Genomic DNA, 25,556 nt, shown 5'->3' on the forward strand with positions numbered 1-25,556 from the left:
AGTGTGTTGAAATATCCATCTATAATTTCACAGACAAAAGAAGACTGGGTGGATTCCCGAGTTCCTTGTGTGTGTGTATGTGTGTGTGTGTATCTGAATCCATAGAGAGCTCTTGGGTGAAGTTAGGAAACAAATCCATGATAACAAGAGAAATGGAAACTTTTAACTTAAGAATCTGTAAGTCAGTCCAGACCAAGCTTACACAGTTTTGTGGTTTTAAGAATTTAAAGAGTATGTACAAGTCATTTAGTTGTCGTAATGTATATACTGGAAAACCTTATGTCCCAGAAGGAGGGTATTGTATAAGTATGTTTTCAGCATCTAATCATCTTGCTGCAAAATTTGTACCAAGTAGCAAATGGTTAGGTGACTTTTCATTGCTCGTCATTTAATCACCCAACACGTCATCATATAACATTTAATTGTGCGTCAGAATATCATAATTTTATCTCTTGATTTTTCATCATCATTACATTCCATTACTTGACTTTTCATCTTTCATTTCCTCATCATGACTTTTCATCACTTTCATATAACTAAAAATCCTTTATGGGTTATAATAATCTTGCAAAATTTCATATGTTATAGAGAATTTAAATTAATTTGTTACCTCAATAAATTGAATTTTATATGTAATTATTATCTTATCAAGAAGTAAAAAAGTGTTTAGTTGAAACATTTTTATTCAAAAACATGAAACAGTGAAAATTTCTTAAGTACTATAAAACAAAATATTGCAATACACTCCCTGAACACCTGAATTAGCCCTGGTCACTGACCAGCCCGAACTATATCTTCACATATTTACCCACTAAGTGGGTAATTTTAACTTGTCAGCGTTACCAACGCTGCAGGTAAAATCTAGTCAAATGAGTTACCTAAGTTACCGTTGGCAACGCTGCTGCAAATACCGGCCACTAGAGGCTTGTCCCCTCAGTTGTTATTCGTTCGCGTGGTAAGCCGGACGTGGTCCTGCTCCCAGCAAACTTTTGGTCATGTAGCCCGACCCTCACAGTGTTTATCGAGGCCTTGATTGGGTTTTGATATCCTTGCCTTTCATTTACAACTTCTCTTCCGATTTTCCCCGATTGGATCGTATTTCGATTTTGGAACTTCTCTGTTATTGTCGTGAGATGGTCAAGCCTCGTTAACGAATCCTTACTTCAATCTCTGCTTCATCAGCCTCGCCTCCAACAGTTGCTGGTTGAGATGTCGGCATACTTCGTTCCTGTGCTAGTGCAACAAAGGATGAGTACCCTCAAATGACAGGCATTCCTTTTGTTCTAGCTGTAGGGAAGTGTAATGTGTGCCATACAGAGGTGTATAGAATGTAAGGATTAGTTCATTAGATCACTGAGGACTACCAAGACTATATGGAAGAAAGCGGCAAAATCGCAAGAGTTAAGCAAGAAGAGCTACAGTAGGAACGCTTGAGAATTGGAGGATAGAAAAGGCCTAAATTGTTTGCTATTTCATGACAAAGCTAATTGAAATAAAGATAGCAGCAGTAGCGTAGGTGATACTAATCATCGTCTTTCAGCTCCCCTGCCTGTTCCAGAACCAGCCCTAACGGGTGCCTGGGGTTATGGAGAACTGCAAGCACAGAGTGTAGGATTTGCCGGCCTCCCCAGCATGGAGCAGACAGTGTTAAGCAGCAGATTCCCCCTTGAGGTGTAAGTTCTAAGGTTAATGTAAAGTTAGGCCAGGGACAGATAAGTAGCGGTGATAGGTTAAGTAGTGTTTGGGAAGAGAGTAGCAGGTTAGGTTCCCTAGGGTTTGGACTCCCTTGTAGTGTCTAGTGTGAAGGTTCGCCTTTAGAGCCATCCTTGGTTTTATTTCCCGCTTCGAGATCTCTGTCACAGAAGCTTCTAGTCCGTGGTTGATCATTTGGATGTGGTTTCTGGTTTGGTTCTAAAGTTTGCATAGCGTACCGTCGTCTTCGGAAGTACTTGATTCTGTCTGTGGGCAAATTTGGTTTGTCTTGCGGTAGTGGCAATCCTGGTGATCAGGTTGTCTATTTCACTATTCGGTTACGGCACGGTTATTATTATATCAGTTAACCCTCTTACGCCGATTGATTAAACGTATTAAACATCGACATAAATTGTCTCCTGGGTGCCGATTGGACGTATTAAACATCGACATAAAAAAAGTTTTTTTAAAATTTCGCGGAAAAGTACTTATAGGCCTACCAGCCGAAAACTTTTGAATCACGCGCCTTGGGGGATGCTGGGAACTCACGGATCAAGGCGTTGTTTTGTTTAAAATTGTTACACAGGCGCGCAAGCGCGAATTTCTTTCTTATCGCACTAAAAAGTATCAGTGACACATCTCAGAAATTATTTTGTCATATTGACATAATTTTTGCAACATTTTAAATTAGCCGTTACATGGAGTATTATATATGAAAATGTGCGCAATTTCATGTAGAATACTACCAAAAAATACTCATGATTCTAGCTTTTATCAGTTTTGAAATATTTTCATATAATTAACGATAAGTGCCAAAATTTCAACCTTTGGTCAACTTTGACTCTACAGAAATGGTCGAAAAACGCAATTGTAAGCTAAAACTTTTATAATCTAGGAATATTCAATCATTTACCTTCATTTTGCAACAAATTGGATGTTTCTAGCACAATATTTCGATTTATGGTGAATTTATAAAAAAAACTTTTTCCTTACGTCTGCGCGGTAACGCTTCCGATAAATTTTTTCGTCCGATTGTCGTAATGTTTGCATCTTTTTAAATTTGCCGTTACATAAAGTTTTATATATGGAAATGTGCACAATTTCAAGCACAATACAACTGAAAACAACCCATGGTTGTAGCTTTTATCATTTTGAAATATTTTCATATAAATAATGATAAGTGCCAAAATTTCAACCTTCGGTCAACTTTGACTCTACCGAAATGGTCAAAAAATGCAATTGTAAGCTAAAACTCTTATATTCTAGTAATATTCAATCATTTACCTTCATTTTCCAACAAATTGGAAGTCTCTAGTACAATATTTCGATTTATGGTGAATTTATGAAAAAAAAAATTTTTTTTCCCTTACGTCCGTGCGGTAACTTCCAAAAAAATCTGAAATTTTTTCGTGCGATTGTCGTAATGTTTACACCATTTTAAATTAGCTGATACATAAAGTTTTATATGTGAAAATGTGCGCAATTTTATGTAGAATACAACAAAAAGTGATTGAAGATTGGAGCTTTTCTCATTTTTAAAAAATTTGCATATGAAGATTGGAGCTTTTCTCATTTTTAAAAAATTTGCATATAAATCACGATAAATAGAAAAAAACCACGTTCGGTCAACTTTGACTCTACCGAAATAGTCAAAAAACGCAATTGTAAGCTAAACCTCTTACAGTCTAGTAATATTCAGTCATTTATCTTCATTTTGAAACAAATTCGAAGTTTCTAGCACAATATTTATATTTATGGTGTATTTTAAAAAAAACTTTCCTTCCCTCCGCGCGCGGATTACGCGCTGCAAATCTCTGAAATGCGTACGTCGCATTATCATTATATTTGCTCCGTTTCATATTAGGCGTTTCATGGAGTTTTATATATGAAAATGTGTGCAATTTCATGTAAAATACAACAAAAACTAATTGAAAGCTGTAGCTTTTATCATTTTTGAAATATTTGCATATAAAAAAATTTAAAAAAAATCGACATTCGATCAACTTTAACTCGTCCGAAATGGTCGAAAACTGCATTTGTAAGCTAAAACTTTTACAGTATAGTAATATTCAATCATTTATCTTCATTTTGAAACAAATTGGAAGTCTCTAGAACAATATTTAGATTTATGGTGAATTTTTGAAAAAAAAAAATTTTTACGTCCGCTCGTTACGAATTCATGCATCATTTTGTGATAACATTTTCTCTGTGTTGCTTTGATCGTTTTACAATGTGTTATATACCAAAATGATTGCAATTTAGTGTACAATACAACGAAAAAATTTAACTCGTTAGCTTTAACCGTTTTGCTCACAGCGCAATTTGAATACAATTATATATGAAATTTTGTTTTTGCGCTATCATATATCACATTATTTATATATGATAATGATATTTTTTTTCATTTCTGATGGTTGCATACTAAACTTCAGGCAATGACAAAAAAAGGAGCCAAAAATGAACTCTTAATCTTGAAAACTAAGCGCACTGTGATTTTTTGAAAAAAAAAATTTTTTTACGCTTCAGTGCTCACTCCGAGACCGCCTCGGCATACGGGAGACGATTTTTATTATGCCCCTTCGGCAGTATCCTCTTTACATATCTGTATAGTAATTACAAATATTGGCCAATCCTGGAGATAAACCCATTCTGACTTATAATACTTCGTGGTAATTCTAAAGAATAACTCCGCATGGACTGCAAGGAACGTAACCGCGAATACGACATCCGCTGGGGATAGGGGCGTCCGATGTATTTCACCTTGTTTAGTACTGACCCCTGGGGGTTAATTGCAGTCGACCGCCCAAAAATAACGGTAAATTCTTAATAAGCAACCTGAATACCATAGGAAACTGTAATTTCCAAAGAAATACCCGATGCGGAGTTATTATTAAGATTTACCTGATTTGCTATCAGAGTAATTGAACACGAAGATTCGCTACCAGAGTAATTGAACACGAAACGAGAATCGAATCGTATAATATTTAGTTCAAGAATGTAATTGAACGAGAACGAGAATCAGATTCGATTGGACTTCAGCATTGTTGGACTGTGTAGGCTTGCCAGCTGCATAATCCAATATTGTATGTATCCTCAACTATCGTATTGTAAGTACTAATGTAGTGGTCATATTTTGGTTCAGGATTTTATCATTTAGCTGACGGCTTATGCGAGTTACCTCTCCTTATTTAACTCATTCTTGGCTGAGGTAAATTGAGGAAGTATAGTTATTCCCAAAGTGCTTCTTGGCCCTGATTGGCTGGCTCGGTCTGATGTAACTAAGCAGTGGTCAAGAGGTAAGGCGGTCTTTAACTATCACATTTTAACATAGCTGATAATGGTATCTTGTATCATATAAATCAGAAATCATAAGAATTTGTACATTTCATTATTTTCCAATTCCTTCTGGTAACGGAATTCGGTAGTATGACGTTTTTATCAGTTTAGCAGATGATCTTCCATCAGTAATTACATGATGCCTCATGTCAATTACAGTTACAAATATAATTACCAGTTGCATCATCAAATTACATGTAAAATTTGATATTAAATAGTTTAAAGATTTAAACTTAAATTACTTTGAAAATGTGTAATTGATTACAATACAATGGAATTACAATTACAAGTTGCCGTTAACGCATAGCCCTATTTGGTTGGGGGGGGGGGGAGACGTGCCTCAGACAGGCCGAGATGCCGACTAGCCAATTCCTTCACTCCAGATGCTCTCATTGGGTCTCAGCGAATGTTCTTGATCCTAGTTAGCATAAATCAATATCTGGATACTTAATTATATTGGAATGAAGTCATAATGTTCGTCTCACAACGTAATTTAAAGTACAAATTTGACTAATACGTCTCATTGCAACTACTCTTTAACCCTCTGTGAAGAGTTTTCGTAATCTCAGTGATTCCGTTCATTTTCACTCTTTCTCATCGGTATCACGAGCTTAACGTAAATTATCTTTTGTCGGTGTCAAAACAACAGTAATGAGCTCTTTCATGCTAGTAGTTTTCTTTTTACCACGGCTGTGTTTTGAATTCACATAAAGCTTGGAGAATTTTATTCATGTTGCCGATGCCTGTAATATTACCGTACCAGCTTCAGCCACATTTATAAAATAAATATACTAAGTGTTTACTGTTGTACGTGGTTTGAATTCAATAACGGATGTTGCTAGGATTCCATCATATTAGCAAACAAAGTAGTGTTTCATTCGGTTGTTCTTGGCTGTACACAGTTATATACGTATATATCGTTAAGATATTAAGTTAGATGGTGTAAAGTTATGGAGGTGGAGAAGTTAGACAATTGTAATTTGCTCTCTCTCTCTCTCTCCTCTCTCTCTCTCTCTCTCTCTCTCCTCTCTCTCTCTCTCTCTCTCTCTCTCTCTCTCTCTCTCTCTCTCTCTCTGTGCCTTCCATTTTCTTTCCTCTTTTCATATTCTTTTCTTCATCTTACTTTCCATCATCTAACACTTGATTCATAGTGCAACAGAGAGATTTTTTCCTCCTGTTACACCTTTTACTGTAAATTTCCTTTTCAGCGCTGAATGACCTCATAGTCCCAATACTTGGCCTTTGGCCAAAATTGGGTATTGAAACCATCTCGCTGCCTGACTGCACACAGCTGCCTGCGCCAGCTGCGCGTGAGATATAGAAACTTATTTTCAAAATGTAGTCATGTCGAATTTAGTTACTAACCCCATCATAAAATTGATTTATTGTAAGATGAATTACAATAGTTTGAATACGGACTGTATTCATGATCACGCGTTGAGGAATTTTCCTGAGTTTTTAGGGATATTTGCAAAGGTTATCATGGGGAACAGAGTCTGTCTAGTTTCTTCTTTCCCTATTTCTTCTAAAACTTATCATGTCTTTACACAGTCTTCTTTATCTGGTCAATCTAAGGAGATCGCTTCGGGGTCTTCTCTCTATCATCCTGTTTATTTGCCATTAACACACCAGAGCAAAAAGTTTTTTTATCACCATTTCATCCTGAAATGTGGAGATTTCGACGACTCTCTCTCTCTCTCTCTCTCTCTCTCATCTCTCTCTCGCTCTCTCTCCTGCACTCTCGTCTCTCTCTCTCTCTTTCTCCTCTCTCTCTTCTCTCTCTCTCTCTCTCTCTTTGGGGTTAGGGAAGTAATTTTGGCGGGGCTGTATTCTTATTACCTTCCACGGTTCCCATAGTTCTCAGGCTGCTGGTCTCAATGCTCAAAAGGGGTTTCGGAGTTTCCGCACTCCGTATTTTTATCCTCTTGTACTGGGTTTGAGACGTAATTGTCCTCTGTAGTTCTTGTGGGGTCTACAGAAGTAGGTGATTCATCTTCGCCATTGTTGACTGTGTCGGTATAGTTTGTGTCCTCAGCCTCTCCTTTCATAGAGTAGCTGGTAATCTTCCTTCTTCAGTTCCCATTTTATGCTTTTAGGGTTGGAGACATATAGTATCGTGCCTACCGCGGTTATTGCCTGGGGCTACAGCAGTTGTCAGTTCGCCTGCACCATCATTAGTAACGTGTCCATGTGTTCCTTTCGTTAGGGTAGCTAGTAATTTCCTTCTTTGGTTCCCATCGGTTCCGCAGTTTGTAGCCTGTCGTAGAGGCACCCTTGGTACGTGCGGCACAAGTTGGTTTTCTCCACCTGCACAACGTCGGTGTTAGGTGCTCCGTTGGTTACTCCGAGTGTGGCTGCTTCCTTGTTTCTCTCCTGCTTCTTTCTCAGCCTTTTCCTATGAATAGTTCCATTAATCCTTCAAGGTGTTCAATGTGGGTTTTGCCTTGTTTCCTGGGTTTCAGGGAGTACTTCCTCCCCTCACTTGATCAATGTAGCTTCTGCTCCAGACTACCGTGGGGGTGTTGCTCGCCCATTGTAGTCGGCCAGGTGTCATGTCATAGTCACTGGCTGGTGCGGGGTTTTCACAGATGAGAGAGACTAGCTCAAGGTTATGTCATTGTTTTGGTTAGTGTACGTTTGGTGCAACAGTATTTTGTTTACTCGTAGGGGTGGTCATGCTTGGCATTGCCAGGTATAATGTTAACGTCACTGGGTAGTGAGGGTATGCGCAGTTGAGCGAAATTAGCTTAGGGTTATGTCATAGTATTTAGTTCTTACACAAATTACTGAACTGGAGATGGTTGGCTCTTGTGATGGGGTGGACAGCGGTCGGGCAAGTGTTACGTCATAGTGCCGGGGGGGGGGGGGGGGGGGGGGGGGGGGGGGGGGGGGGGGGGGGCCGGGGGGGGGGGGGGGGGGGGGTGCGAAATTGGGCAGTCGAGTACGTCTTGTTCAGGAATGATCATAGTGTTATGTGGATGTTGTGAGAGTGGAGGGGTGTTTCTCAGAACCTGGACATTTTGACAACCTCTAAACTTTGGTTTCGATGGGGTTCCCGTAACAAACTAACATTTTGCTTGGCTGTACTATGTTCTTGTCCAGGAGAGAAGGCATACTTCTTGTTAAATCATCTGCCTCAGTACTTTTCGGACATCCATAAGAGGGTTCTGAAGAGGCGCTCGGCAACAGTCTTTTAGAAACAAGATGTCTCCTCGATGGTCAATTTCGTTTCACCGTGTCATACTGTGTCCGGTTTGAGCTCGATGTTTTCTTTTTTGTCACATACTGAGGAACTTTACTTCGTCCAAGAATCTATTTGGTTTCCCCTAGGTGCCCATCTTGTTCATTTTTCCAAAGTGCAGTTGGTTTTCTTCTTGCGACTGGTTCTTCATCCCTTTCGGAGCTTTCTTTTTAGGGCTTCGTGTCCAAGGGCGCAAAGTATTGCGGATGGATACCCTTCGGCTTTCGGGAGGAATTTTTCACTGTCTGCGATCGTGTAGGCGGTTACTTGAGAGTCGCTGTGGATTTTTTCACAATGCTCTACCTTAGGGATTTTCAGGTTTTTTCAGAGAAGGTTACACACTGGGTCCTGTCGTTGCAGTAACTTAGTTTTATAGCTAGCTTGTTATCTTTAGGATGTTAGAAGTTTGGGTAGTCAGTGATAGTCTAAATGAACTCGAGTGTTTCTGTTGATCAAGCTTAGACTGAGTGTGTTGTTCCTTTAGGCTATTAAGGTTAGGCAGATCCTGATGGTCATGTTGGAATAACTATAACTTCATCAGCACAAGTCATCTGCGTCAGGGAGCAGTAGCGAGGTCCTGCAAACTCAACTTCGCCTCCATACATGAAAGGCTAGATAGCCACATGGGAGGTTCCTCTATACATGAGAGGCTAGACAGCCACATGGGAGGTTCACTGTTTCCTCTCCATACATGAGAGGCTAGATAGCCGCATGGGAGGTTCATCGTTTCCCCTCCATACATGAGAGGTATAGAATACCACATGGGAGGTTCTTCAGACTCAGGCGGTACCTTGGACTCGACACTGACGGTAAGGTACTTCCTCTGTAAGCATCTTCACCCACTGAGTTGGACGACCAGGTGAGGAGAATTGTTTTTACCTCCATGAATAAGAAGTATAGATTATCACATGGAAGGTACTTCGGACTCTGAAGGTACCTTAGACTCAACACTGACATTGCAGTACTTTCTTTGCAAACATACTCGCCTACTGAGTTAATTCGATGAGGATACATACATTTATACATGGTAGGTTGATTATGAGTTACCTGTGTATGCTCTGTGGACAGGTTGGGCTGAATTAGATTGATCCCACCTCCATTAAATTTTGTCAATCGGGCTAATTCAGGTGTTCATGGAGTGTACAGTGTTCCCCCAGTATTCGCGGGGGATGTGTACCAGACACCCCTGTGAATAGTTAAAACCCGCGAATAGTTAAAACCACCACTGAAAATGCTTATAACTGCCTATCTTGAAAGTTCAGATACCAAATGTATACCTTTAATAACATCCTACTTCAAATATACCTAAAATTACTAACCTATTACTGCATTAATCTTTGAGGTTATATTATTAATATCATTTCAAAGTCAACTTAAACATTTTACCATTAAAAATGTATACCTACAGCAAATAACAGAGAGAGAGAGAGAGAGAGAGAGAGAGAGAGAGAGAGAGAGAGAGAGAGAGAGAGAGAGAGAGAGAGAGAGCAATGAGTGGCAACATCATATATCTGACCATCAAGAGTGAAATTATGAATTATTTCTGAGACAGAGAGAATAATAATGGAGAGAGAGAGAGAGAGAGAGAAAGAGAGAGAGAGAGAGAGAGAGAGAGGAGACGAGAGATGAGAGAGAGAGATAACTCCTAGACTCCGACTCCTTCCTCCCCTCCGCCAATTCGTATATCAAACTGTCATTTACTCCCCCGCCCACCTTCCTCAAGTGGATAAAAAGACTGAGAATCGCTATTTTTAATTAATCTTATTAATATTTGAAAATTAGTTATAAGGTAAATAATTTATTTACACTACAAAACAAATAAACATACGTAAGAGAGAGAGAGAGAGAGAGAGAGAGAGAGAGAGAGAGAGAGAGAGAGAGAGAATGTTATTGTTACTGTTTAATCTCATTAAACTTAATATTCTTTGTAAACTAGTACTTTATATTATTATTTTACCATAAAATGTAGTAATGTCCTTATACATACACTTCCAGCCCAAACAGAGGGCGAGAGTTACCACTAGGACATACTAATCTCTGTGTCGGCGAGAGAGAGAGAGAGAGAGAGAGAGAGAGAGAGAGAGAGAGAGAGAGAGAGAGTTATCCTTATTTAAAAGAGTGAAATGGATAGATTATTGTACTACTTTAAAATACTATCACTTATGAATTTTGAAATTATTTATATTACTGTTATTATTATGCAAAAATATTACTAAACATACACATGTACCATAGAAATGATCTCATCTCAGTAAAAGAGAGAGAGAGAATAATGGGTAAATATGGTCCAGAGAAAAATCCTCGAATCAGTGGGTCCGCGAATCCGGAGAACGCGAATACGGGGGCCCCACTATATTGCAATATGAAGTTTTCATAATAAAACTAATATTGTAATACTTACCTGAACATGTAAATGATTCCCACCCTCCTCCCCACTTCAATTTGATTGTGAATGATTCAATTGAGGGGACAAGCCTCTGGTGGCCGGTGTTTGCACCAGTGTTGCCAACGGTAACTTAGGTGACTCATTTGACTAGATTTACCTGCAGCGTTGGTAACGCTGACAGTTAAAATTACCCACTGAGTGGGTAAATATGTGAGGATATAGTTCGGGCTGGTCAGTGACCAGGGCTAATTCAGGTGTTCAGGTAAGTATTACAATATTAGTTTTACTATGAAAACTTCATATAACACTGGTTTACAATTTTGTGTGTGTGTGTGTGTGTGTGTGTGTGTGTGTGTGTGTGTGTCAAGAATGTGGTTAGGTGTTTTTAGTTATACAACTTTCCCGGTAATTATATAGCTAAGAATTTCACTCGCTGGCAGTTAAAATCCCAAAATTCGCAGGTCACGCTAACTATCTATTTGTTTTGGTTAAGTAACATTGCCCCGCCCACTTTCGGGGCAAGAGAGAGGAACAACACGGCAAAGAGCTTAGTTTGTTTCTGCCGGCCAATGGCTATGGTTGTATGTTGCAGTTATTCCTAAAATGTTTTTGGACTTTCCTTTTGTAATTGCAGTTGGTGAAGTATTCTATTCTTGTCTTAGCTATTTTGGCAAATCAGTTATATAGCATTAGGTTCTGTGATGAGAACTAGCTTTTTTGCCTTTTGTTTTTTCTTCGGTAACCGTCAGGTCTTAGTGTTTTTGACAATGTAGGACACAGGTTCTGCTAGCTTAAGATATTGTGCTAGAGGTTGCAAGACTAGGCTAACCAAGGAATCGCATGATAATCACACTTCATGTGCTCCCACTTCTCTTGCTATGCCACCTTCTCTGTTTGCAGGCTCCTTGCACATCCGATCCCAACCCCTTCACCAGTCTAAAGGAAAAGATTGATATGTATTTTACTCTGTTAGTACAGACTATGGAGTAGCTTGGTGTGTCTGTGAAGGTCCTTATGGACAAGGCAAAAAGTGATAGTGTTGTGTCAGTGGAGAAGGTGGCTGTTCATCCCACTGACACTCCTAGGCAAAGGTCACTGTCACACTCTCCAGTGCAGGGGAGGAGTCAAACTGGTAGCCCAAGGGAGGTCGGTAGGGTCTGCCCACAAGCAGTCGCCTCCCCAGTTCAACCTCTCGTTGCTTCCCAGGTTGCAACAGAGACCCGTTGGAAAGGTCTCTCTTTAGATTTGCATAATTTGTTGAGTTAGGATGACTCCTCTCTATGATGCCAGTGGCACTCGGGGAGCAAGTCTCGACCGTTGAAGAGAGGCGCTTCGGATGTAGCTCCAGTGGTTCCTTCTAAGAAATCTAGAGAACCATGCTCTTCTTGCAGTCATTGGGGCCTCTCGGAGCATTTTTCTTCCAACTGCCTCTCGGAAGTTGGTGCTCCTCCGGTTTCCAAGGCTTCTTGTTGCTCTTCAGCTAATTCTTAATTGGATTCCATTGCAGTTTTTATCCTCAACTCATGAGCTTTCTTTTACACACACTGGGAGAGATGAAAGATTTACACACACTGGGAGAGATGAAAGATTTACACACACTGGGAGAGATGAAACAAACAGCGTTTAATTTGTGTTAGAATAAAAGATTTGAAATTCTATCGTGGCTACCCTTTTGGAGTCAATTAGAATTTGCTTAGGATCCAATTCTGGAACTAATTCTCAAACAGCTGCAAGCATTCTCCTATAGGTGTTCCTATTTTTGTTGCATGAAAGCACATATTTTACACCCGGATTGTGATCCTCCCCAAAATGAAAATGAAAAGTGTATATGAGTAGCCCAGAACCAGAAGGTGCTAAGCGCCGTTTTTTAAAAATAGAGTAATTGCGAGTTTAAGTTAAAATATCATAGCTCAGTAACTATAATAGGTATTAACGTGGGGTTTGTTGCATTTTAAAGCTAAATACCATAGTTTTTTTTTGTGTGTGTGTAAGTATCAGATTTGTAAGTTTTTAGGAAAATACCAAATAAATACCAAAAATACAGATGAATATCAAAAATGATAAAAAGCAACAATAATATCAATGGAAATCCATCATAAAATGGTTCTAAATCATGTGAATACACAGAAAACATTTCAAAATCATTATTAATGTCCATGTTTATTGGAAAATACTGGGAAAATGCAGAAAAATTCCAAAAAATACCAAAAAAGGGAGTTTGACGAAAGAAAAATCTATTTCTGGGCAATGACCTGTGTCGCCCAGTGAAATGGTTCCTTTGATACTATTTCTAAGGTATAAATATTGCTATTCATCCCAGAGAAAAAGAGAAACAATATAGTGCCAAGATAAATGGCTCGCTCACCTTTAATAAAGGTGTCGGTATAGATAAAGAGCGAGTGGATACCACTACCAGAGGTCCCTTGCCATTTAGCTTCTTCCTTCGACATAACCCCAACTACGGAGGAGGCGAACTATAGCCCTCGCTACCCTCTACTACTACTGTGAGCGCCTCCGAGGCCTGTGACGTCATTCCTGAAGATAGCATCCAAGCTTGGGGTAAGCAGGGTGAGGAATACTAACTACAGGGTGGGATTTCACTGGGTGACACAGGTCATTGCCCAGAAATAGATTTTTCCTTCGTCAAAATCCCTTTTCTGGGCTCAGCCTGTGTCGCTCAGTGAAATAGTGCCAGAGAATTGGTATCACCAAGCTTGGGGGAACTGCACAGATACTAAGAAGGTATAAAACAAACACCTGTAAGGTTAATAGTATAATGAAGACCTTAACCCTCTTACGCCGAAGCGGTAAAAAAAAAATTGTCTCCCGTGTGCCGGAGGTGTTCCAGAGTGAGCGCGGATGCGGAAAAAATATTTTTTTCAAAAAATCACAGCGTGCTTAGTTTTCAAGATTAAGAGTTCATTTTTGGCTCCTTTTTTTGTCATTGGCTGAAGTTTAGTATGGCAACCCATTCAGAAATGAAAAAAATTATCATTATCTAATATAAATAATGCGATATATGATAGCACAAAAACAAAATTTCATATATAATTGTATTCAAATCGCGCTGTGCGCAAAACGGTTAAAGGTAACAAGTTACTTTTTTTCGTTGTAATGAACACTAAATTGCGATCATTTTGGTATATAACACATTGTAAAACGATAAAAGCAACACAGAGAAAATATCACAAAATAATGCATGAATTCGTAACGCGCAGACGTAAACAAATTTTTTTATTTTTTTTTCAAAAATCACCATAAAATCTAAATATTGGCCTAGAGACTTCCAATTTCTTTCAAAATGAAGACAAATGATTGAATATTACTATACTGTAAGAGTATTAGCTTACAATTGCAGTTTTCGACCATATCTGACGAGTTAAAGTTGACTGAATGTCGAATTTTTTTATATATATTTTTTTTATATGCAATTATTTCGGAAATAAGAAAAGCTACAACCTTCAAATATTTTTCGATTTTTATTCTACATGAAATTTTGTACATTTTCATATATAAAACTCTATGAAATGCCTAATATGAAATGGAGCAAATATTCCGAGAATGGTACGTACGCATTTCGGAGATTTGTGGCGGAGAATCCGCGCGCGGAGGGAAGGAAAGATTTTTTTTAAATTCACCATAAATCTAAATATTTTGCTAGAGACTTCGAATTTGTTTCAAGATGAAGATAAATGACTGAATATTACTAGACTGTAAGAGTTTTAGCTTACAATTGCGTTTTTCGACCATTTTGGTAGAGTTAAAGTTGACGGAACGTGGTTTTTTTTTCTATTTATCGTGATTTATATGCAAATATTTCAAAAATGAGAAAAGCTACAACCTTCAATTATTTTTTGTTGTATTCTACATAAAATTGCGCACATTTTCATATATAAAACTTCATGTAACGGCTAATAATTTAAAATGTGCAAAACATTACCACAATCGCACGTATGATTTTTTCGGAAGAGTTACCGCGTGGATGTAAAGAAAATGTTATTTTTTTCATAAATTCACCATAAATCGAAATATTGTGCTAGAGACTTCCAATTTGTTGCAAAATGAAGGTAAATGCTTGAATATTACTATAATATAAGCGTTTTAGCTTACAATTGCGTTTTTCGACCATTTTGGTAGAGTCAAAGTTGACGGAAGGTTGAAATTTTGGCAATTATCGTTATTTATATGAAAATATTTCAAAACTGATAAAAGCTACAACCATGGGTTGTTTTTAGTTGTATTGTGCATGAAATTGCGCACATTTCCATATATAAAACTATATAACGGCTAATTTTAAAATGGTGCAAACATTACCACAATCGCATGTATGATTTTTTTCGGAAGAGTTACCGCGCGGACGTAAGGAAAAAGTTTATTCCTAAATTCACCATAAATCGAAATATTGTGCTAGAGACTTCCAATTAGTTGCAAAATTAAAGAAAATTATTGATTATTACTAAAATATAAGTTTTAGCTTACAATTGCGTTTTTCGACCATTTTGGTAGTCAAAGTTGACGGAAGGTTGAAATTTTGGCAATTATCGTTATTTATATGAAAATAGCTCAAAACTGATAAAAGCTACAATCATGAGTATTTTATTATTATATTCTACATAAAAATGTGCACATTTTCATATATAATACTTTATGTAACGGCTAATTTACAATGGTACAAAAATTATGTCAAAGTTACGAAATAATTTCCAAGATGTGTCACAGATACTACTTTTTAGTGCGGCAAGAAAGAAATTCGCGCTTGGGCGCCTGCGTAACGATTGTAAACAAAACAACACCTTGATCTGTGAACTCCCAGCATCCCCCAAGGCACGTGATTCAAAAGTTTTGGGCCGGTAGGCATATAAGTATTTTTCCACGAATTAAAAAAAAAACTTTTGTAAGTCGACGTAAAATACGTCCAGTCGGCACACGGGAGACAAAAAATGTCGACGTAAAATACGTCCAGTCGGCGTAAGAGGGTTAAAGATACAAAGACTTACAAAGCGTAACTTAATTGTAAAGTATCTTAAAATTACTAGATTAACAATCTTAAAAGTACTTAGCCTACGACTTAAGGATAACTAAAGGTAAACAAGTAGGCTATAGTAAAAATATACAAGTCGACACATACAATAACCGAATGGACAGAGTTCCAAGCAAGTAACAATGAATGAAGCAGCTACATCCAAGGCAAAATATATACACTAGAGGCGACCTAACTAAGTAAGGGTGCAATGAGGCAGGTAGAAGGGAAGGCTACAAGGAAAAGGTAATAGAAATTCATGGAGTGTCAGGGGAAACTGTGTTTCCTGCTGCCACTGCTGATAATTTGAGGGCTTCCAAAGATTTTAAGTAGTGGCATTTAAAAACTGTTGGAGATTTCCAGCCTGTATATTTCTTAAGATCGTCAAAATTCATATGTTAAAAGTAATTAATAGAGGTGGCCACTGCCCTAACATATGGGCACGAGGAAAGGAATCCGGGTTGGCCTGTTTAATGAAGTACAAAATTTGTTGTCTGATCCCTTTTAAGGAAATCGTACCACCTTTTTCCCTAATGAATAACGGACCTGAAGATCTTAAGGTCGTTCTACCCAAGTAAGCTCTTGAAGAGTTAACAGGACATAGGGAATTGTCTTAGGGGAGTGGTAGGATTTTCCATGAGGACCACCTGTCCTGTGGGTCTTCATTTTTGGCCAGAAAGTGACGATCTGGGGATAGGAGAACTTCCCCTGAGGGAAGGAATTCAATGTGACCTGGCTCCCTTGATAAGGCTGACAGTTCAGAGATTCTAGCTCCTGAGGCTAGACTTAGTAAAAATAAAGTTTTCCTCAGGAGAGATTTGTAATTACAAGAATCATCATCAATTTCTGAGGCCAGTTTGAGAACATCATTCAGAAACCAAGAAACTGACTTAGGTCTCTCGGAGGGTCTAAGTCTAGCACAAGCTTTCGGAATAGAGGAAAAGTAAGAATCCGTAAGGTCTATACCAAAACCAAATTGGAAGATCTTTTTAAGAGCTGATTTGGTAGTAGTAATAGTGCTTGCTGCCAGACCTTTCTCAAACAATGATCTAAAGAAGGATATGACCAAATTCGTGGTCATGACTTGCGTGTCTGAGTCCTTAAGAAACATGGCTAGTTTCTTAACGGACAAGTCATATTGAAGCAAGGTAGATTCCCTTTTATCTGACTCCAAGAATGAAATATTCTGGGGGTCAATGTCCGCGTTCCTGTGAGCCGCAAACTTCATGAAGTCCATAAAGTTAGGGTTTTCTGAATTCTTGAGGAAGCGGACACAGTCCGAGTTTGCACTAACTGGGTTGCCTGGGATTGGGAATCCGTAGAGGCCGGAGTCCCAATTCTAGAAGTAGAGAGAACCAATTGCTCTTGGGCCAGTTGGGGGCTACTAGAGCCACCCGGCCCTTGAATGACCTGAGTTTGTTCAGTACTTTCAGAAGAAGATTCACCGGAGGGAATAGGTAAATCCTTTTCCATACATTCCAATCTAGGGCCATAGCGTCCATGGCATAAGCCAGAGTGCCACATAACAGGGGAGTTTGTGATTTGACTCCGTGGCAAAGAGATCTACCTGAAGCCCCGGGACTTGTTAACAGATCCGAGTGAACGAATTTTTGTCTAAAGCCCACTCCGATTCCAACGGGACGGAGCGAGACAGAGCATCTGCTACTACGTTCTTTACTCCCGCTAGATGAGTGGCTGACAAGTGCCATTTGTTCCTGACCGCCAGAGAGAAAATGGCTATCATGATATGGTTCTCAAGTGGCTTGACTTGGATCCGCCCCTGTTTATGCAGTGGACTACTACCCCACTGTCTAGAACTAGCTTGACATGCGACTTCTTGGATGGCCGGAGCCGTTTCAGAGTGAGAAACACTGCCATGGCTTCCAGTATATTGATATGTAGCTGGCGGAATGGTGGGGACCAGGTTCCCTGGACCTTTTTGTACTGTGAGTACCCTCCCCACCCGGTTAGTGAGGCGTCCGTGTGGATCACTAAAGACGGCGGGGGAAACTGAAGGGGTACTGCTTTTGATAGGTTGTTTACCTCTGTCCAGGGGCGGAGACGTTTCCATAAGATCGCCGGGATAGAAGCTAACCTGTCCTGGGATCTGCAGTTCGCTTTGGAACGCCAAACTCTGTTTATGTCCTTGAGTTTGGCTTTCAAAAGGATGTCCGTGACTGAGGCAAACTGGGGTGAGCCCAGGATCCTTTCCTGACTCCTCCGGGATGTCTGATGTTGTTTGAGAAATTGCTTTGTGTATTTTGCTATTTCTTTCCTTTTCAATGGCGGAATTGATAGTGTGTGTGACTGCAAGTCCCACTGAAGGCCTAACCACTGGAACCGAGATTCCGGTGTTAGTCTGGACTTGGTTTTGTTTATTTGAAAACCTAGGTGTTCTAGAAACTTGATTACTTTGCCCGTTGCTTTCTTGCACTCTTCGGGGTTCTTTGCCCAAATGAGCCAATCGTCCAGATAAGCCACTAACATTATTCCCTGAGTCCTCAATTCTTGGTCCACTGCTTCCACCAACTTGGTAAAAATCCTGGGGGCGATGTTGAGCCCGAACGGCATTACTTTGAAGGAATAAGCCCTGTTTCCTAGTTTGAAGCCTAGGAATGGCTGGAAGTGTCTGGCTATTGGAACATGATAGTAAGCATCTGTAAGATCTATAGAGGTTGTGACAGCCCCACAGGGTAGTAAGGTCCGTACCTGCGAAACGGTCAGCATCCTGAACTTGTCGCAATGAATGAATAAGTTCAGATGGGACAAGTCTAGGATAATTCTTCGCTTTTCTGAGTCTTTCTTTGGCACGCTGAACAAGCGTCCTTGAAATTTTAAATTCCTGACTCTTGAAACTACTCCTTTGAGAAGGACATCTTGAGTATACTCTGTCAATTCTGCTGTTGGTTTCTGATAGAAATTGTTGGTTGGAGGAGGGCCCTCTAGCCAACTCCAACCCAGACCTTTGGTCACGACGCTGTGAGCCCAAGGGCTGAACCTCCACCGGTGGCAGAAGAGGTACAGTTTCCCTCTTACCTTGGGACTCTCACTGCTGGCTTGCCGAAGGACGACCGCCATGCACTCCCCGGAAGCCTCTGCCTCTGCTTGTGGCCCTGCCAGATCCTCTTTGGCGAGAGGCGCCCCTAGCCCTGCTGCCTCTGGCGAACCTATTAAAGGGCTGAAAGGCCTGAGCTTCAAAAGCAGAGTTATAGGCCGGTGAGACAGCGAAGGAGGTTGAAGGTTGGGGCTGCTGGTTTGGTGGAGCCAGCAGCAAGAACTGGTGTTGCTGCTGAGCCTGAGAGGTGTGCTGCAGTCCCTGAGGCACCTGCACTGCCTGGACTAACGACTGCTGATGAGCCTGGAAAGGCTGAAACTTCCTCAGCTTCTTCTTGATCCTAGGGTTCAAGCCGGAGGATTCTGGCTTCCTCTTGGCCACTAGGCCCCACCTGACCTTGAGACTCTGGTTCACCTTCGAGGCCTCATGCAAGACCTCCGCCACCACTGGAGCAGGGAAGAGGTCTGTCCCCCAAATTGAGGAAGCAATGAGCTTGTTAGGCTCGTGCCGGATGGTGGCTTCCGCCAGGACATGCTTCCTACAATTCCTCCTTGCGACTAGGAAGTCGTAAAGGTCGCACTGCATTGTATGCAGCAGTCCCTTTGCTTTAACTTTGAACAACGGCTCTTGTTGATTAACGAGAGCCGTCATCTCCGCTGTCGTCAAGGAGGAGAGGGATCTTGCCAACCTGGTCCGGGCGTCGAACTCTGTCTGGATCAGAGAGTCCGACAACCTGGTAAGCCTCTCACTAAAGAGAGTGGTGGCGCAGTCAGGCTTCAGTTTGCCTACTGTGAAGGTGGGCACCGCACCCTCAAAGTAGGCGTCAGAACCGGGGATCAGAAGAGATGTGGGCTCTGTGTCCCGGAGCTGAGGCATAGGCTCGTCCCTAAGCACTGCCTGGTAGGTCGCTTCCACTACCTTAAGGGTAAGTTGGAGCGGAGTGCCTTCCACCGTCGTAAAGATGGTGAAAGGGCTTTTGAAGGCAGTGAGACGAGAGTTGTCACACTCCCACTCTTCCAGGCTCCTCAGCCAAGTCTGTTGAGCCTGCTCCCGAGGAAGGATTACAGTCTCCTTAGGGACTTTGTCCTCTCTCATCATGGCTGCGTCTGTTAGACGGATGTAGCCCATGAATGGAGGTTGAAGGTCTTTGGGATAGAACTCAAAGTCTTCCAGCCTTCGAGTTCCAATGCCCTCAATAGACAACATCCCATTGACAAAAGGAGCGCGTGCTGCAATCCTCTAGGGATTGGCAGGCTTGAAGTCCAGTAGTAGGCGCGAGTCCAGCATGACGGAAGGCACTAGTACCTGCACGGACTGTGAAGGTCCTGCCGTGATCGAGTCCCGAATGCCCGTCATCGCATTCTCTTGGGCCGTCAGTCGTTCCGCTAGGGACTGGATCGACTGATCCGAGGCCTATACTGAGCTTGAAAGCTGGGAGAGAATCGATCCGAACCTAGCGTTCACCAGGTTCCCCACAACATCTCCCACCTTCTCCAAAATGTTGGAGGAGAAAGCTTTGGGGTCAAAGGAGGGTGCCTGAGCCCTCTCCTTCCGAGACCTGTGCTTAGGGGATCTCGATGCTGATGAAGAAGCTGCCCTTGATCTGTCCGCCCCTGGATGGGGATCCGGGGTTTTAGCGACAGTTGAGGGAGCTGACTTCATCGGCAAGGACTTCACAAGCTTGCTCGTAGAAGGTTTTACCTTGGGGATCACGGAAGAAGACTTGGGTCGCACTGACTGCTGCTTCTCCGTGAATCCCCGGAAAGAAGTAGAAGTGGATGGAGCAGGAGAAGGAGAAGGAGAAGGGGAAGGGCTCTAGGAAAGTCCCTGAGTCCCCCCAGAGCCTGCCTCAACTACACCCTTACCTGTGCCCATGGCATCGACAGCCATGGTCTCAACGTCAAGGTTGAGGGCCGCTACGTCCCCTGCGACGTCCTCCATGAAATCGCCTTCCGCCGGGAGCGACACCAGTTGCTTAGATATCGGCGATGATTGGGAGGCATGGGAGGGGGACCCCACCTCCCCTGCCCGAAGGCCGACCGAGGTACGGTATGGGTGGGGGATAACCCTGAGCCCTGAGCAAAGCGACTGAGAATGGCAGCCCTGAGCGCTGGGAGGGTCTCCTCCCACCACCTACGCAAGCCCTCCCCCTCTCATGCAGACTCGGGTAGCTAGCTGTGAGCGAGCGAGTCATCACACCACCAGGGTGGGTGGGCAAGGTGCGGAGGGGGAGGCAAGGGGAGGGGGGGAGGCCAGCAACAGGGTGGCTTGTATGCGATCGGCCAGCGGCCCTCCTGGCCGGGTGATCAGGCATGCAGTGAGGAAGGCCAGGCGATGCAGTGGACCAAGGCCGACCAAGACGTACATAGCAACACACTAAATAACCAATAATAAAATGCAATAATGATAAATAAATAGTTAGGCTAACACGGGGGAAAGGAAATAAATTGAGAACGAGAGAAATCATAATCAGAGGGGTAGGCTAGTCGCCAATCTGACGATTGGGGTAGGCTAGCCTAACCCAAGCGGCTAGTCGGTATGCTGTGATATGATCTAGAGCAGGAGACTAGGAGCAAGGACTAACACGTAAGAACACAGTCCTAACGTAAATAATTCCTAACAGAACGGAATCTGCCTAGGCTAGGCTAAGATCTGAAAGTGCGGTCGGAGTATGAGGTCCCGTGAAGACTAGACTAAATAAAATTATCAAGCTAGTGCATGAAATCAGTATAAAACAGTCATGGATATCAAAAAAATACTGCTAAAAGGTAAAATTGATGGTAATTCTGATGGTATGGGAGACCAAAAGAGTACCAAGACCACCATGCGGTCGGAAGGAGAAGACGGCGCGGGAACGATGACACTCCCGCTACCTCATCTCTCTTCAGTAACACCAAAACAAGGAAGACCTTCATAAAATGAGATCTAAAAACCTTTAAGCAGTACTTAACTTAGGTGCAGAAGCTTGAGACATCCTAACGGTTGAATTCCAAGTGAAAATAGCAAAGAGCACAGCACAAAAATAAGAAGCGTGTGTCCGCCACAATGGCTATCAAAGGAATGACGTCACAGGCCTCGGAGGCGCTCACGGTAGTAGTAGAGGGTAGCGAGGGCTATAGTTCGCCTCCTCCGTAGTTGGGGTTATGTCTAAGGAAGAAGCTAAATGGCAAGGGATCTCTGGTAGTGGTATCCACTCGCTCTTTATCTATACCGACACCTTTATTAAAGGTGAGCGAGCCATTTATCTTGGCACTATATTGTTTCTCTTTTTCTCTGGGGTGAATAGCAATATTTATACCTTAGAAATAGTATCAAAGGAACCATTTTACGGAGCGACACAGGCTGAGCCCAGAAATACTTACGAACATAAAAAAATATAAACAACAACAATATCAATGGAAATACATCATAATACGGTTCCAACTTATGTAAATACATAAAAAAAAGCTCAAAATCAATATTAATATCAAAGTTTATAGGAAAATACCAAAAAATACCCCAAAAATACCAATACATACAAACACAAAAAATAATAAAAACCAACCACAATATTGATGTAAAAGCACCCAAAAATAGTTCAAAATAATGTAAAAAAAAACATGCACTCTTTTACAGCCTTAAGAGGGGCCACGCACTACAATATCACACTCATGTTCACTAGTAGATGATAACGAATCACTAATATTAGCCATTGTCCCGAAAGCACTGAAGAAATTCCATAAAATAGCATAAAAAAGGATAAATCCACGAGCATATGTCGACAAAACACGCGGACCTGCTGAAACCCGTTAGTTTTGTTTATATTCTGCCGCAACCCGTGACGCTATGCTGAGTGCGCGCTGATTGGCCCAAGAAAGCGTATTGCGCTATGATTGGGTGAGACACCTACTCACTCATTGTCGAAGCACTGTGATTGGCTACCGCTTTTTTGGGGATTCTGGACTGTGAGTGGTGAAGGGAAGCGATGCGAGATGACACCTGGTTCTAAGAATTTAGCCGCCTCGCACTACAAATTTTTCAGGTGAAACTTGCATTGACTTTTGAGGGATTTTTGACCATATTGCAGGGCCAGAAAGAGCCAAATCCAAATTGAGAAAAACTTTTGTGCCTATGATGGACCGTTTTCTGTGATAATCTTGGTTTTGGTCGGGATGGCGCTTAGCACCTTCTGTTTCTGGGCTACTCATATGTAACTAGAAAAATATAGATGGTATTACAGGTATACTCCTCATTTAACGACGTACTCGTTTAACGACCATTCCAACTTACGACTGCTTTCCCGACCGGGCCAATATTCGTTTAATGTGAATCTCTTGAAGTTATGATATATGGAGTGCAGTGGCAGCACAGTTGTGAGGATAATTGTATGATAAGTTGGGTTTAGCAACTGGCAGTGCAGCTTCTATCTCATCTCTCGCCGCCTCACAGGGTCTTCGTGCGCATCACCCAGTCACAATAAGTTTTTTTTTTTTTTTTTTTTTTACTTGTTGTAGTATATCCCTTCAAGATGTCGGCAAAAAGAAAGTCCCCCGCTACTACTCCTCAAGGATCTTCTGCCAAGTAGCAAAAGAAGTCAATTGATATTGACATGAAGATGAAGATAATCAAGCAATACAAAGACGGACTGAAAGTTTAGACAATCAATAGTAGCATGGGCTTAGCACATTCTACAATATCCACCATCCTAAATGACATGGACCGAGTGAAGGCGATGGCCAAGACTAAAACGGGGTACAAAACTATAATAACAAGGCAGCAAAAAGGCCTGATACATGAGATGGAGAAATTGTTGGCCATTTGGTTTGACGACCGAATAAGCAAAACAAATACTGATTAGCCTTCATATAGTAATTCAAAGTAAGGCGCTCAGCATCTTCAACACACTCAAGTCACATGAGGGAGAAAGCTGCATGGAAACGTTTATACAGCAAGCCACATTTGGTTCCAGCACTTTTGTCAGCATTTAATTTGCATAACCAGAGTATTTATGGTGAAGCGGCAAGTGCAGATATGGAAGCGGCAAAAGAATTCGTCGATGTTTTGGATAAGATTATCAAGGAAGGAGGCTATTGTCCAGAACAAATTTACAACATAGACAAGACTGGACTAGGTTGGAAAACAATGCCAGAAAGAATGTATCTCTACAAAGATGCCCGGATTCAAGACATTGAAAGATCGGGTGATGTTGCTTTTAGGTGGAAATGGTGCAGGGCATAAGTTGAAACCAGTTTTAATTTATCGTTCCTAGAACCCGTGTGCTTAAAAGAATGTGAGCAAGCACACACTGCCAGTGTTTTATAGGGGAAACAGCAAGGCATGGATGACTCAAGCTTTGTTTGAGGACTGGTTCATAAACTGCCTTGAGAAAAATATTACCTTCAATATTCTGCTGCTCCTCGATAATACTCCAGGCCAACCCCAACATATAGATGACCTGCATCCTGATGTTATAGTAGAGTATCTCCCCAAAAATATGACTTCAGTTCTGCAGCCAATGGATCAAGGTGCCATATCTGCTTTTAAGCCGTATTATTTACGAACTACTTTTGCAAAGGCAGTAGCAGCAATGGAGGATGATGAAATGACTGTGATTTTTGGAAAAATTACAATATTCTTCATTGCATCAAGAACATACACACAGCTTGGCAGGAAGTGACTGAAAAGTGCATGCAAGGTATGTGGAAAAAGTCCTTAAAAAGATTTGTAGCTAATTTTGAAGGGTTAAATAGAGATGGAAACTTGGAAAACATAAATAAGAGAACCATTGATCTTGCTCGAGGGTTGATGTGGGAAGTGGAAGCTGAAGATTCGGAAAATTTAGTGAACTTTGTTGAAGGAGAGTTGACCGACAAAGATTTAATTGAGTTGGAAGAGCAGCGACATTTAGACTAGGTGGAAGAGACAGAATAAACAGATGAGAGACGGAAGTTCACTGCTAAGGGCTTGGCAAAAGTGTTTACAAAAATGAGTGAAATGATGTTAGAATTAGAGGCAATGGACCCTAACCATGAACTTTTGGCAGAATTTAAAAGGCATATGAAAGAAGGACTCAAGTGCTATTGTGAAATTTATGAAGAGAAAAAAAAAAAAGCAAACAAAACAGCCATCTACCCCCCGGCAACATCCCTGCTCCCTACACCAGGCTTTCCCTTACCTAGGCAATCAGCTGTTCATGAATCAGACAATGAAGACCCTGATGATCCTGGCTGCATGTTTGGGTCTAACTATAAAGAGGAAGGCAATACTATATTTGAAGATTTTTGTATTTAAAATTAAAGTACTGTACTTTATTTTTTTTCTATAATTTCAAGATTTTGTATGTTAAGGGTAAAACAAAGATAGGTTCAGTTTCCTTTATTGTACCTTCTGTAATTTTAAAAATTTCTTATGTTAATAAAACAATGATTTGTAAGTTTTGTTTCCTTTGTTGTCTTCTTTAACCCTTAAATGCAGATTGGACGTATTAAACGTCGATGAAAATTGTCTGTTGGCTGCCGAATTGACGTGGAAAAATAGTTATAGGCCTACTTGGCGAAAACTTTTGTATCACGCACCTTGAGGGATGCTGGGAGTTCACGTTCATCAGCGACACATCTCTGAAATTATTTTGTCACTTTGACATAATTTTTGCACCATTTTATATTAGCTGTTACATAGAGTTTTATATAGGAAAATGTGTGCAATTTCATGTAGAATACAACAAAAACCAACCCATGGTTGTAGCTTTTATCAGTTTGAAATATTTTCATATAAATCACGTTAAGTGCCAAAATTTCAACCTTTGGTCAACTTTGACTCGACCGAAATGGTCGAAAAACGCAATTGT

The 25,556-nt window shown here is 41.0% G+C and overlaps 1 protein-coding gene across 2 annotated transcripts in view; it reads left to right on the plus strand.

Moving 5' to 3' along the window:
- Positions 1 to 25,556, plus strand: part of LOC135219711 (PAT complex subunit CCDC47-like) — a 224,664-nt gene that overhangs the window by 146,981 nt on the left and 52,127 nt on the right. The window lies entirely within an intron of this gene.

Source organism: Macrobrachium nipponense, chromosome 1, assembly GCF_015104395.2.
Source record: "Macrobrachium nipponense isolate FS-2020 chromosome 1, ASM1510439v2, whole genome shotgun sequence".
Taxonomy (NCBI): domain Eukaryota; kingdom Metazoa; phylum Arthropoda; class Malacostraca; order Decapoda; family Palaemonidae; genus Macrobrachium; species Macrobrachium nipponense.